This window comes from Oryctolagus cuniculus, chromosome 5 (genome assembly GCF_964237555.1).
Source record: "Oryctolagus cuniculus chromosome 5, mOryCun1.1, whole genome shotgun sequence".
NCBI classification, from domain to species: Eukaryota; Metazoa; Chordata; class Mammalia; order Lagomorpha; family Leporidae; genus Oryctolagus; species Oryctolagus cuniculus.
Window position 1 is genome coordinate 20436802 of NC_091436.1, and position 12621 is coordinate 20449422.

The 12621-nt window shown below is 41.5% G+C and overlaps 1 protein-coding gene across 1 annotated transcript in view; it reads right to left on the reverse strand.

Moving 5' to 3' along the window:
• SAMD5 (sterile alpha motif domain containing 5) overlaps nt 1-12621 on the reverse strand; it is a 477984-nt gene that overhangs the window by 405091 nt on the left and 60272 nt on the right. The window lies entirely within an intron of this gene.

Here is a 12621-nt window from a genome sequence, read left to right on the forward strand (position 1 = left end):
GAATTTCTCTCTCTGTCTCTCTCTCTCTGGCCATTGTGCGTATCTGAGTAGTGAACTAGTAGATGAGAACTTTCTCTCTCTCTCCATCTTTGAAATAAATAAATATTTAGAAGCTAAAAAGCAATTCTCCAATACCATTCCCCTCCAGCTATAGCTATCCTTGCTCTCTCTACTTTATAGCCAAACATTTTCCAAGAATCTTTCAACACTTTCTTAGTTTCCACAATCCCCACCCATTACTCAAAGCCTCATCACCTTTCTCAACAAAACTCTTCTCACTGTGGCCTCTGATCTCCATGTCCTGAGCTCAAGCTAATGGGCAATTGTTAGTTCTCACCTTCCCTTGACCTTCCCATAGCTCCTGACACTGTTGAATGTTCCTTGTATAGAAACTGCCTCTTCTTTTTGTCTTTGGTGACTGTCACCCCTTGTTTTGTCCTCTTAAACAAGTGAACCCTGCATTTCCTCCATCCATCACACCAGCACTGATGCTATGGCTATGTTCTACATCTCATCCCACCCTTCTTTCCTCTGCATGCTATACCTGGTCCATCCTATCCATTCTGGTGATTTTAATTAGCACCTACCAATAATCCACACACATTTATCCCCAGAAGAGACCTTTCACCAAGGGTGTGGACATCCATGCCATGTCCAACTACACATCTCAACACAAAGAGCTGAAACTCAATATGTCCAAAATGGAGCTCATTAGCCGCCCTCCCCCCCCACCCCAGCAAACACATTGTGTACCAATTTGAAGATGAATGGCACCATCTGTGGAGTCATCTCCCAGGTCAAGTATTCCCTGCCTCTCTTTCTGTCCCATATCCATGAACAACTGGGAGCCAGTGACAAGGAATCATACCACTCTCCAAGGCACACCATTGTCTAAAAGAGCCACTTCTCCTTTCTTTCAGCTTTTCCCCTCATAGCCTCTTAGAAAATGATAGGGCAAACTAGGTTTTTGTGTGGTTGTTTACGATGGCAAGAGGTTTTGTTGTTGTTTTTTGTTTTTGTTTTTGTTTTTTTTTAGAATGGCAAGAGGTAGAGTAAAATAAAAAGCCACAGAAGAGTTTTACCAACAATGTAGCACTTCTTTCCTGGCTGTAGTCATGGCTCCAAGGTATTTTCCTGCTCCTAGAGTTGAGTGGGAATTTTTTACAAAATTGTCATCTAGTTGCACACACATATCTAGTTTTGTACTTCACAAACTAGAAAAATAGCATGTAAAATGTTGTCAGATATATGATTGTCAAGAAAAAGGAATACTGAATTTAATATATTTAGTGAACATCTAGATCTGTGCTAATATGTTACTGTGGGCCACATATGTCTACTTACATTAATTGAAACTAAATAAAATTGAAACATTGTATTCCTCAAACACTAGTGCATTTCAAGTGTTCAATCACTACATATGGCTGGTGACTACCATTAGGAATAGTCAAGAATAGAGCATTACAGCTGGTGCCGCGGCTCACTAGGCTAATCCTCTGCCTTGCGGCACAGGCACACCGGGTTCTAGTCCCAGTCGGGGCTCCGGATTCTGTCCCGGTTGCCCCTCTTTCACAGCTCTCTGCTGTGGCCAGGGAGTGCAGTGGAGGATGGCCCAAGTGCTTGGGCCCTGCACCCGCATGGATACTGCGGCCCTTTTGTTTGGACAAAGTTTGCATTCTCTGAATGTCTATTTTCTTCCAGGTATGGTAAGTCCTTGGTCTGGTCATCCTTGTGTTCCCTCAGAGCCCAAGGCAGGACCTACGGGGCTTCCTGCTCAATATAGTCTTCTCCTCAGTCTGGAATTGGCAGGACTTGACTCATCACAGTCTTAATGTCACAGTTGTCAAGTAGGAAAACAAACGATGCTGCTGCTGCTGCTGCTGCTGATGATGATGATAGCTCTCGCATACTGAGTAATTGCTAAGTGCACAGAACTATGTTAATAGTGCATTTAATCCTGAGACAGATAAATAACGAGCCCAAATTCACAAGGCTTGTGGCCCAAAGTAATTCAAATCCAAGTCTTAGCTCTTCTTTTCCTGATTTTGATGCACTGCGTCTTATTATCTATAATATATTGGGTTGTTTTAGGCTTTTTTTTTCACTTTGTATATCTTCTTGATGCTCTGTATAAAAGATGAGTGATTATTACCACAAATAACTTTAAACCTTCCTCACTTATTTTCCTGATTAAGAAGTTGGTTTGGAAGTACTTTAGTACCTTATAAGGACTACAACCCAGTGATACCATTTTCCATGCTACTGTAACCAACTTGAACTATCAAAGGGAAAATGAGATTGTTTTCCTATAATTAGATGATATATTAAGATTATTTTTGAACCAAAGAATAAAGTCATCCCTTATTATAAAGACTCATTTCCACTGGGTATTTTATAGTTGATGTCACCTAAAAGTTCCCTATCTACAAATGTAACCAAAGAGAAACATTACCCAAAACAGATTACCATTGTAACTTACATAAACTCTTCTTCAAGGAGGTGGGAACGACAATGGATATTCGTGATATGTTAGTTGTCAACAGTGTTTGCTTAAAATTTATGAGGACAGGTAAATTATACACATATGCACATATATGCACATTTTATATCTCCAAAACATTCTACAAACAACACAACTAAGCAGCATGTTATCAAAATAAACCTTAGCCAGCGCCTTAGCTCTCTTGGCTAATCCTCTGCCTGTGGCGCCAGCACACCGGGTTCTAGTCCCGGTTGGGGCGCCGGGTTGCTCCTGCTGTGGCCCGGGAGGGCGGCAGAGGACAGCCGAAGTGCTTGGGTCCCTGCACCCGCATGGGAGACTGGGAGGAAATACCCGGCTCCTGGTTTCGGATCGGCGCAGTGCTGGCCGTAGCGGCCATTGCGGAAGTGAACGAATGGAAGGAAGACCTTTCCCTTTGCCTCTCTCAATGTCTATAACTCTCTTTCTGTCTCTCTCTCTCTCTCTCTCTCACTGTCTAACTCTGCCTGGCAAAAAATAAAAATAAATACACCTTAAACACCTAATAATTAAAATTTTTCAAATTTAACAGCAAGAGTCAAAAAGCTTAAAAAAAATAAGGAGAAAGTGTCTCCTCTCAATGGGCAGTAAACTAAATGCATGCCTCCATCTTATCCTTACTTATTCTCTCTGCTTTACTTAACCCCAAAAAGTGGGCTTTGTAAATGTGCTTCAACTGCTCACCATTGTATGGCACAGGAAGAAGCTTTGCCATCTTTCTAAACTGCATTTAACAGCTCTATAATTTTGATAGATTGGCATTTTGTAACAGCTTCTTGATGCTAGAATACAGTTTCCACTGGTTTATTCTTTTCCAATTATTGGTTGAGATTACGCTATGGTTTGCAGTTTGTTTCATGAATATACTATACATTTACATATATATTCAGTTACTATCTGCATTAAACAAACAAACAAAAACCCACCTCAATCATCAAAATAACAAGCAACCTGGATATTTTCCTTACTGAAAACAGCTACTTTGGTTTACATCAATGATGTTTCTAGGAATTTAAAATGTAAGCATAGACTTAATTTTTCATTCAAAAATTACTTTTTCTGCCAACTCTCTCCTCATACCTCCCAAACCAGGACATGTGCCAAGATGTTTATACAATGTTTGCTTATTCATCAAATGTACTGGGAAGGAGATTAAAACATGGAAAAATGAAAGCAGATGAATAGCCTTTGTGGGCTAAGAGAGATATATTTAATTGACTTAGTTGACTGTTACAAGAAAGGAAGGAATGAGGGAGGGAGGAGAGAGGGAAGAAGGAAAGAAGGGAAAGGGAGAGGAGGGAAGAATCAAAGCAGACAGGCTGAAAAATTAGAGGCAATAACTTTCATGTTCTTCAAAACATGCTGCAATTAATTATACCTATCACATTAATGAACTAGCTTCTTTTTAAAAAACTCATAAATATTTCTTTGCTTTATAACTGGCAGCAGTAATACATAAGTTTTTAAAAGGATTATTTCTAGTGCAGACATTGAGATTTTATAAAGACAAAAACTGATGAAAGTTATAGTTACATGTCCAACTGTATTACTATTATCAATTCACTTGAAGTATAGAAGCTATTAGGTTACTTCATTTAAAGAAGTACTGAAAAAAAACAGTTTGGTCAGTGTAACTACAAATCCTTCCAATTTAGGCAGCATGGAAAATACACACAGGCAATAAGAAATCCTGACAATGGCATGAAGCTGGCTATAGGTTTTTTCTTTCTTTTCTTTTCTTTTTTTTTTTTTTTTTTTTTTTTGACAGGAAGAGTAGACAGTGAGAGAGAGAGAGAGAGAAAGGTCTTCCTTTTCCTTTTCCGTTGGTTCACCCCCCAATGGCCGCTGCAGCCAGCGCACCGCGCTGATCTGAAGCCAGGAGCCAGGTGCTTCTCCTGGTCTCCCATGCGGGTGCAGGGCTCAGGGACCTGGGCCATCCTCCACTGCACTCCTGGACCACAGCAGAGAGCTGGACAGGAAGAGGAGCGGCTGGACAGGAAGAGGAGCGACCAGACAGAATCCAGTGCCCCAACTGGGACTAGAACTTGGTGTGCCGGCGGAGGATTAGCCTATTGAGCCATGGCGCTGGCCTAGGTTTTCATGGTTAAAAAAAAATTAAACATTATCCATAACTTTAAAACAAAATAGGAAGGATACAACTGCATACTAGAAAATTATTTTTATTTGGGATTAAATTTTCAAAGTGCATATTTTTCTCTTGGAACCTATAAAGCACTTTCAAATGGAAATTTCATATTCCTCAGAGAATGGAGGAAAAAGAAAAGTGGCTCAAAACCAGTGTAATGAAGTTAGCTTTCAGCTCAGTCACCAAACAGGTGCAATGCAGCTCCATAAGCACCATGGCTAAACCCACAAGTCTGCCTTTTATAAATCTAAGCACATGAGGCTAATGGAAGTGAAGTGAATTTCCTAAAGTACTTAAATTCTCTGTTGCTTAGTTTTCTAACCTGTACAAGGCATCAGTAACAGCAATTACTTTATTAGGTTCTTAACAGGATTAAATGGTATTTGTCTATGATTTGCTCTCACTAGTGAAAGCACTTGGTATTTTTTACGAAGTCCCCATAGCAGTAAAGAGTTTGCAGCTTGTTTGTCCCTAATTTGTGCCCCCATCCTCTTTCCACTGTGCCATATATACTCTGAGGACAAGCTCCTGAAGACAGGTAAAACTCCAACTATTTTTAAAAGAATTCCAACATTGAACAGCCCCATGGTAAATTTTGAGCTGCAACTTGAAACTCTAATAAAACACATAGTATTTCTTACCCTCTACCAGTAGTAGGGACAAACCTCTTCCAATCTTGGGCAGGTGTGCCAGTACATGACAGTTAACCATACAAATAGGCATCATTATTAAAACTTAAAATCTCCAAATTAGAAACTGTTACTGCCCCATAGGAGAAGATGAGGTATTGTACATTATTTAAATTTTAAATCTTGTTTAATGACTTCCCATGAGCCAGGTACCTCCACGAAATACAGAATAATGGCAGTAAGCCAAATACATTCAATATGTATTATTTGTCCATAAGTTAATTTATGTCTAAAAACCACTGGAGATTATGATTAGCACAGACTCTACTACTAAAAGAATCAAAAGAAATTCTTATTGAGTCCAAGGCAGTTATGGGAGAAATGACCAACACATCAACAAAGCTCAGGGACAGGAGGTAGAATGAAATGAGCGGTCAAAATTCCCTTGTAACTTAAACAGACAAGCTTATTTCACTGACCTAAATGCACACACTCTCACTTTTAAGCTTGTAAGGGACCATGATGGAAAATAACAGGTGGATGGCCTGTTTTGCCCAGAAGCTCACGATGCAGTTGACAATAGGAGCCCAATATTTGCCTTTCCGGGTAGCAAAGCTACAGAGCTACAAACTCACAACATTTCAGTCAACAAACCATTTAGTGGTCATGTGAGGACATAATGAGAAGCTATCCAAAAACCTTCTGCACGTAACATCAAGTCAGGTCAAGAAATCTCCAGCATCTAAAAGGCTTGACTGCCTCTCTCTGGATCTCAACAGGAGGCCTTGGGCCCAGGCAGAGACCTGCTGCAGGGGTAGAGTTACAACAGAGAGCCCTTACCAGGGCAATGCTTAGATGTAGGGCCCCGTCTACCCCAGACCTGTAGAGCCACCAGCATGTCAATAAGCCTAGGAAAGTCTCCAACTCCAGCATGTGCAAGATGTGGCACTGGGTGTGCCCAGAGAAGCCAAGAGGGTGGGTTTCCCTGGAGCCCTGAGGACCCAAATCCCATCCCAGTGTGTCCAGACAGGAGGGCATGGTGTCAAAAGGATAGCTCTGAGGGCAGGAGTTTAGTCTACTGGTTAGGATACCCTCATTCCACATAGTATGCAGGTTCAATTCCAGGCTCTGCTCCTGTCTTCAGCTTCGCCCCAGTGCAGACTATGGAAGGCAGAAGTGAGGGACCAAGTATTTAGATTCAAGCCATCGATGTGGGAGACCCCAATGGCATTCTCTGTCTCAGGCTTTCGCCCTAGTCCAGACCTCACCACTGAGGGCATATGGGGAGTGAACAGTGAGAGATATTCTCATTCATTCATTCTCTCTCTCTCTCTCTCTCTCTCTCTCTCTCTCTCTGCCTTTCAAGTAAACTAATAGTTAAAAGGGTTATTCCAGAGAGTTTAAGATTTAATGTTTGCCTTCTCAGGCCTAGGACTTCTTTGGGACTTGTTATGTTTTCTTGCCTTTGCTGCCTGCTGATTAGAGTGGGAATGTCTATACTATGCCTGTCTCACATCCTTTGGGAAGCACATAGCTTGATTTCACAGGACATTTAGATGAGACTCTGCATTTACTCTTTTGAGTTGATGCTGAAATGAGTTAAGATGTTGGGGGCTTTTGGTGTGGAATGAAAGTGTTTTCCAGGGCTGATAACATGGCGTAACAGGCTGAGCCTCTGCCTGCAGTGACTGGCATGTGTCCTGGCTGCTCTGGATCCAGTTCCCTGCTAATGGCCTGGGAAAGCAGTGGAAGATGGCCCGAGTGTTTGGGTCCCTGCACCTACATGGGAGACCTGGATAGAGCTCCTGGCTTTGGATAAGCCTAGCTCTGGCCATTTGGGGAGTGAAACAGAGGATGGAAGATCTCTCTCTGTAACTCTACCTGTCAAATAAATGACTAAATCTAAGGAAGGAAGGGAGAGAGGGAGGGAGTGAAGAAGGGAGGGAGGGAGGGAAGAGTGAGTTTTACATGGGAGAAGGACATAACCTTGTGGGAGTCAGGGGAAGAATGTTGGGGTTTAAATGTGCTCCTCCGAAATTCAGGTGATGCTGATGTGTCATACTAAGAGGTGACTAGCCCATGAAGGCTGCCTCCTGGTGAACAGAATTAAGGTCCCCAGAAAAGAGGCTTCACACAGCGTTTGGTATCTTGCCTTCCTGCCTCCTTCTGTTCAGCTGTCACCAGACAGATGCATCTGGCAGAGTCTTGATCTTGGACTTCCCAGCTTCCAGAACTATGAAAAGATGAGCTTCCTCTCCATAAATAACACAGTGCCAGGTATCTGTTCTACAGCACAAAATGGACCCAGACACCATCTTCACCCGGTTTCTTCATCCTTCAAGCAACGCCCCCTTTTACAAAATTTCTTAACAATCTTCTCTCTCCTCTTTCTTGGTATCTAGTCCTTACAGTTGATTCTGGTTTAAATTTGGTCTGCACAAAACATAAATACAAGTTGAAAGAACAGGCTTAAAGTCCCCTTACTGAGACGCAATACCAACTTTCTTGGTTACTGGCTACGTGGCCTTGTATAAATTAACAAGCTCCTGCTCTACCTCTGATTCCTCATCTGCAGAATGGGTCAACCTCCCAGGGTTCCTGTGTATATTACATAGGATAATACATGTGAAGTGCCTTGAACTGTCCTGGTACATACCGAACTACCCTTTCAAGTGTTGCATTTTGCAAGTGATTCATGAGCATATGCTTTTTTTCTTCCTAACATACCTTAAAAACAATTTTCATTCACAAGTCACAAGCCTCTGCATTGTGTTCCCACCCTTTCACTTTCACTTCCCTACCCTTCTTGGCTGGTAGTGGACACTGTAGTGAACACTCAGGTTCTTCCAACGCAAGATCTCCTACCAGTTATCTTGGATTAAATCTGTGACGTTCCACAAGGACCTCCTGAGGGTGTTATTAATCTCACCCTCAGATGAGACAGGCAGACTAGAAGGGATTTAGTAACTTGTGTAAGGTCACCTAGCCAGGTGCAAGGAGTGAAATTTGTAGCCACATTGCTGTGACTTCAAAGTTTTCCATTTCTTTCCTTCCTTTCATAACCCATGCCTGTCGGAGAAAGGAGAGAAAAACAGCATTTGCAATCACTGCAGAGTTCCAAGTCCCTCTACAACAAGCGGTCAGCTGCTTGGTGGGATTCAAACTCAGATCTCAACAACCCTTGACCATTCTTAACTACTCCACTGTTTTTTGCCTTTGTATTAGTAGAAGGTAGAAGTAGACTTTAGGGCAAAAATAATTATTCCCAAGGACGAAACCAGGGGTCACAAATTCATAGGAAAACGTCTAAAAGGGGGCATATCCACAATACAATCTAACAGGGAAGTTTGCATTTTTGTAGAATGGATTATCGAAATGTCTTTGTACTCTGTCTAGCAGTATACCATATGCTAACACATATGTGATAATACAATTAACCATTATTTGATTAGTTTAATTACAGGGATAGATGGTATTCTCTCACAGTTCTGAGTAAAAAAAATATAACCGAAAGAATTCATTCAACCCATTTGCCATTTTAGGATTTGCACATACCTTCACGAGTGACAAAGTTTAATATCCTTCTGCCATAGAAAACATAATTAAACATATCACATTTAATTTTATAAATTGCTTGCATTTATGGTTTAATATGAAAGAAAAAAATCAGAGCCAAAAGACCTAAATAACAACAAAACCACACCCTAGGGTGAGCATCTGAATGAGGGAAGCTGGGTTTCCCAGCTTCGGGGGTGCAGGTGTGCTATCCTTTGAAAAGAGAGGCTCTGGTGGTGCTCCACGTTCCCTAAAACCAAGAAATGCTTTAGTGCAATCAACTCTCACAAGCCCCGGGCTCAGTCTCCTGAGGTGCGTGAGAAACTTCATTTAGTCCCTCATTGAATGACACTATTGAGCATATACAACACACCAGATGATACACCAAGAAATGCCAAACTAGGGAAGAACTCGAACAGGGAAAAATCAGACCTGTTGCTGGCCTGGTGGCGATTCTAGAAAAAACTAGACCTAGTCACTCAATGGCTTGCTTCTAAGGAATGCAAGGTTATTTTCACTGATACCATCTGTTTCTCCAACTTTTCACAGGACGTGTTTGGCAACGCTGTTCCCTGAACACTTTTACAGATGGGAAAGCGAAGGTGTAAAAGGAAGTGTCGCAGACAGCTCTTCTCACCAGGAAAACCAAGGTTGGATTCGGGGCTTCTGATTTATGGGCAAGGATTTTTATTTTTAAATTTAAGTGTGCATTTCTGCATGAGAAACGGCTAACATACAAAACATAAATACTGCTACACAGATTGATGAATTCCAAAATGAAGATGAAGTTAGACTGATGGAGCCAAAGGGATGTGAAGAATGCACACTGAATGTGTGCAGTTCCCAAGCAGGGCTCACTGCTCAACCGAGAAACAGATGGGAGTCCACAGACACCGTGAGTGGTGCACAGACACATTGTAAAGCAGGGGAAGTGGGCCAAAAAGTGTCCATCATCACAGGAATGTACTTTGTCCTCAGGGTAACTCTAGGAGGAGGTAGAAAGTAAGTTTTTCATTTTAAATTGTTCAATATACCTCTTTTAAATTGAAAAGTCCTCACTCAGTGTGGCAGCAGATGGCTTGGAATGAAAGTAGAGGTATCCATATCCAGATTTAGATGAAAGACTTTTTAAAAGCTGCCTTATGTGAATTGATTTTATTAATGACATAAACCACCCTAATCATTAACACACAACTGGTAAGGTTTACTGAATGCATGTATTTCATCCTTTTTTTAAATACAGTTCAGTGCTACACAACAATGTCATACACTTTTATGAATATTCTTATGAGAGTAAAGAAGACATGAAGTGGAGCCAGCACTGTGGCATAGAGGGTAAAGCCACAGCCTGCAGTGCCAGCATCCCATATTGGTGCCAGTTCGAGTCCTGGCTGCTCCACTTCCCATCCAGCTCTCTGCTATGGCCTGGGAAAGCAGTAGAAGATGGCCCAAGCCCTTGGGCCCCTGCACCCACATGGGAGACCTGGAGGAAGCTCCTGGTTCCTGGCTTCAGATAGACTCAGCTCTGGCCATTATGGCCATGGTGTGTGTGTGTGGGGGGGGGGTGAACCAGTAGATGAAGATCTCTCTCCCTCTCTCAGTCTCTGCCTCTCCCTCTCTGTAACTCTGCCTTTCAAATAAATAAATAAATCTAAAAAAAAAAAAAAAGGGAAGACATGAAGCATGACTTTAAAGCTGAAAGACTGGGTTTTTATATCATCATGTTGTCCTCAGTGGGATTGCTGGGAGCTTAGGCTAAGTCTTTTTTTTTTTTTAAGTTTTTATTTAATGAATGCATTTTTTCATAGATACAACTTTAGGAATACAGTGTTTTTTTTTTCCCCCATACCCACCCTCCCACCCCAACTCCCATACCACCTCCCTCTCCCTCTCCCATCTCCTTCTTCATTATGGTTCATTTTTAGTTTGATTTTATACACAGAGGACCAACTCCATGTTAAGCACAGATTTCAAGAGTTTGTACCCACCCAACCACCCAAACACACACATACACAACATATAGAGTACAGTTTGAGAAAAAGATTTGCAGTCAATTCTCAAGGTACTACTCATTAAGGATGGAGGTCCTACATGGGGAATAAATGCACGGTGATTTCTGTTGTTCCTTTAACAATTGACACTCTTATTCATGATGTCAGTGATCACCCGAGGCTCTTGCCATGGGCTGCCAAAGCTGTGGAAGCCTTTTGTGACCACAGAGTCCACCAGTATTTGGACACAGCCATAAGCAAAGTGGATGTTCTCTCCTCCCTTCAGAGAAGAGTACAAACTTCCTTGATGGCCCTTTCTTTCCACTGAGGTCTCACAGAGATCCTCTATGTGGAATATTTTTTTGCCACAGAGTCTTGGCTTTCCATCAGGCTAAGTTTTGACAACCATTGATCTAAGTTCAAACTAAGTTACATCTAGAAAGATGGATGTTTTCTGATGACACCACAGAATCCTTCAGGTATACTTCACAGGAGCCAAAATCAGATCAGGAAAAAAAAAAAAAAAAACAAAAAAAACACACAAGAATAGAAGACCTGGAAGAATCTCAACCATGGGCCACCAACTTGGTGTCATTCAGGCAGGTCTCCAACTCCCAGCTCCTTTGTGTTTTAACAACCAAGTTGCTAAATCAGATGAGGTAATCCTTAAGATGCCATCATTGCTAAAATTCAAATGTTTACGTGTTCCTCTGAATTTTATTCCATGTGTTCCTTAAATTTACTTTCTTCTCATCTTATGTTCAGTGAAAAATCAAAAGACTCATCCATCATCATCAAAATATGGCACATGATGACACCTTTATAATGCAGAATATTGTTTGGAAACTCTTTTTTTATTTGACAGGCAGAGTTAGACAGTGAGAGAGAGAGAGAGAAAGGTCTTCCTTCCGTTGGTCACCCCTCAAAAAGATGCTAAGGCCAGCGCACTGCACCGATCCAAAGCCAGGAGCCAGGTGCTTCCTCCTGATCTCCTATGCAGGTACAGGGCCCAAGCACTTGAGCCATCCTCTACTGCCTTCCCAAGCCACAGCAGAGAGCTGGACTGGAAGAGGAGCAACTGGGACTAGAACCCGGCACCCATATGGGATGCTGGCACCGCAGGCAGAGGATTAAACAAGTGAGCCATGGCGCCAGCCCCTGGAAAATCTTATAATAAATGTTTATGGGCTAGTTACCGTACTAGGCATGTACAATAATTATACTAAGAATGTACAATAATGTCCAAGATCCAGAAGCCAGAAAGCAATGAGGTTGGGATTTGAACCCAGTACTTGGTTCAATAACCTTTGAGATACTGCTTATCCGTAGTTGAATCACAACAATCTTCAAGTGATAGAGAGTCAGCAACTGAGAACCACAACAGAATCACATAAAGAGAAACTCCAAGCGTGCCCCTTCCAATCCCCAAATATCAGAGCACTTCAAAAAGTTTTGGAAAATTAAATGAAGACATAAGTGTATTTTGGTGCAAAAACTAAAATTGAAATCCTTACATGGTTTTTTTGTAATATGCATTTTTCACGAATTTTTAAAAAACTTTGCATGCACGGATTTCAAACATTTTTTCAATAAAATAAATTTTTTAGTTCTATTTTCTACCAGCTTTTTGTAGCACACTCATATACCCCACCACTTTTCCTTCCACTGTGGTAAGTCATCATTATGGCACCAAGAGACACAAAAGAGGGCCACACGATACGCATGTGTAACAATAACGCAAAAGCATCCAAGACTATTTGATGGATTTATTTGTATTTTGTA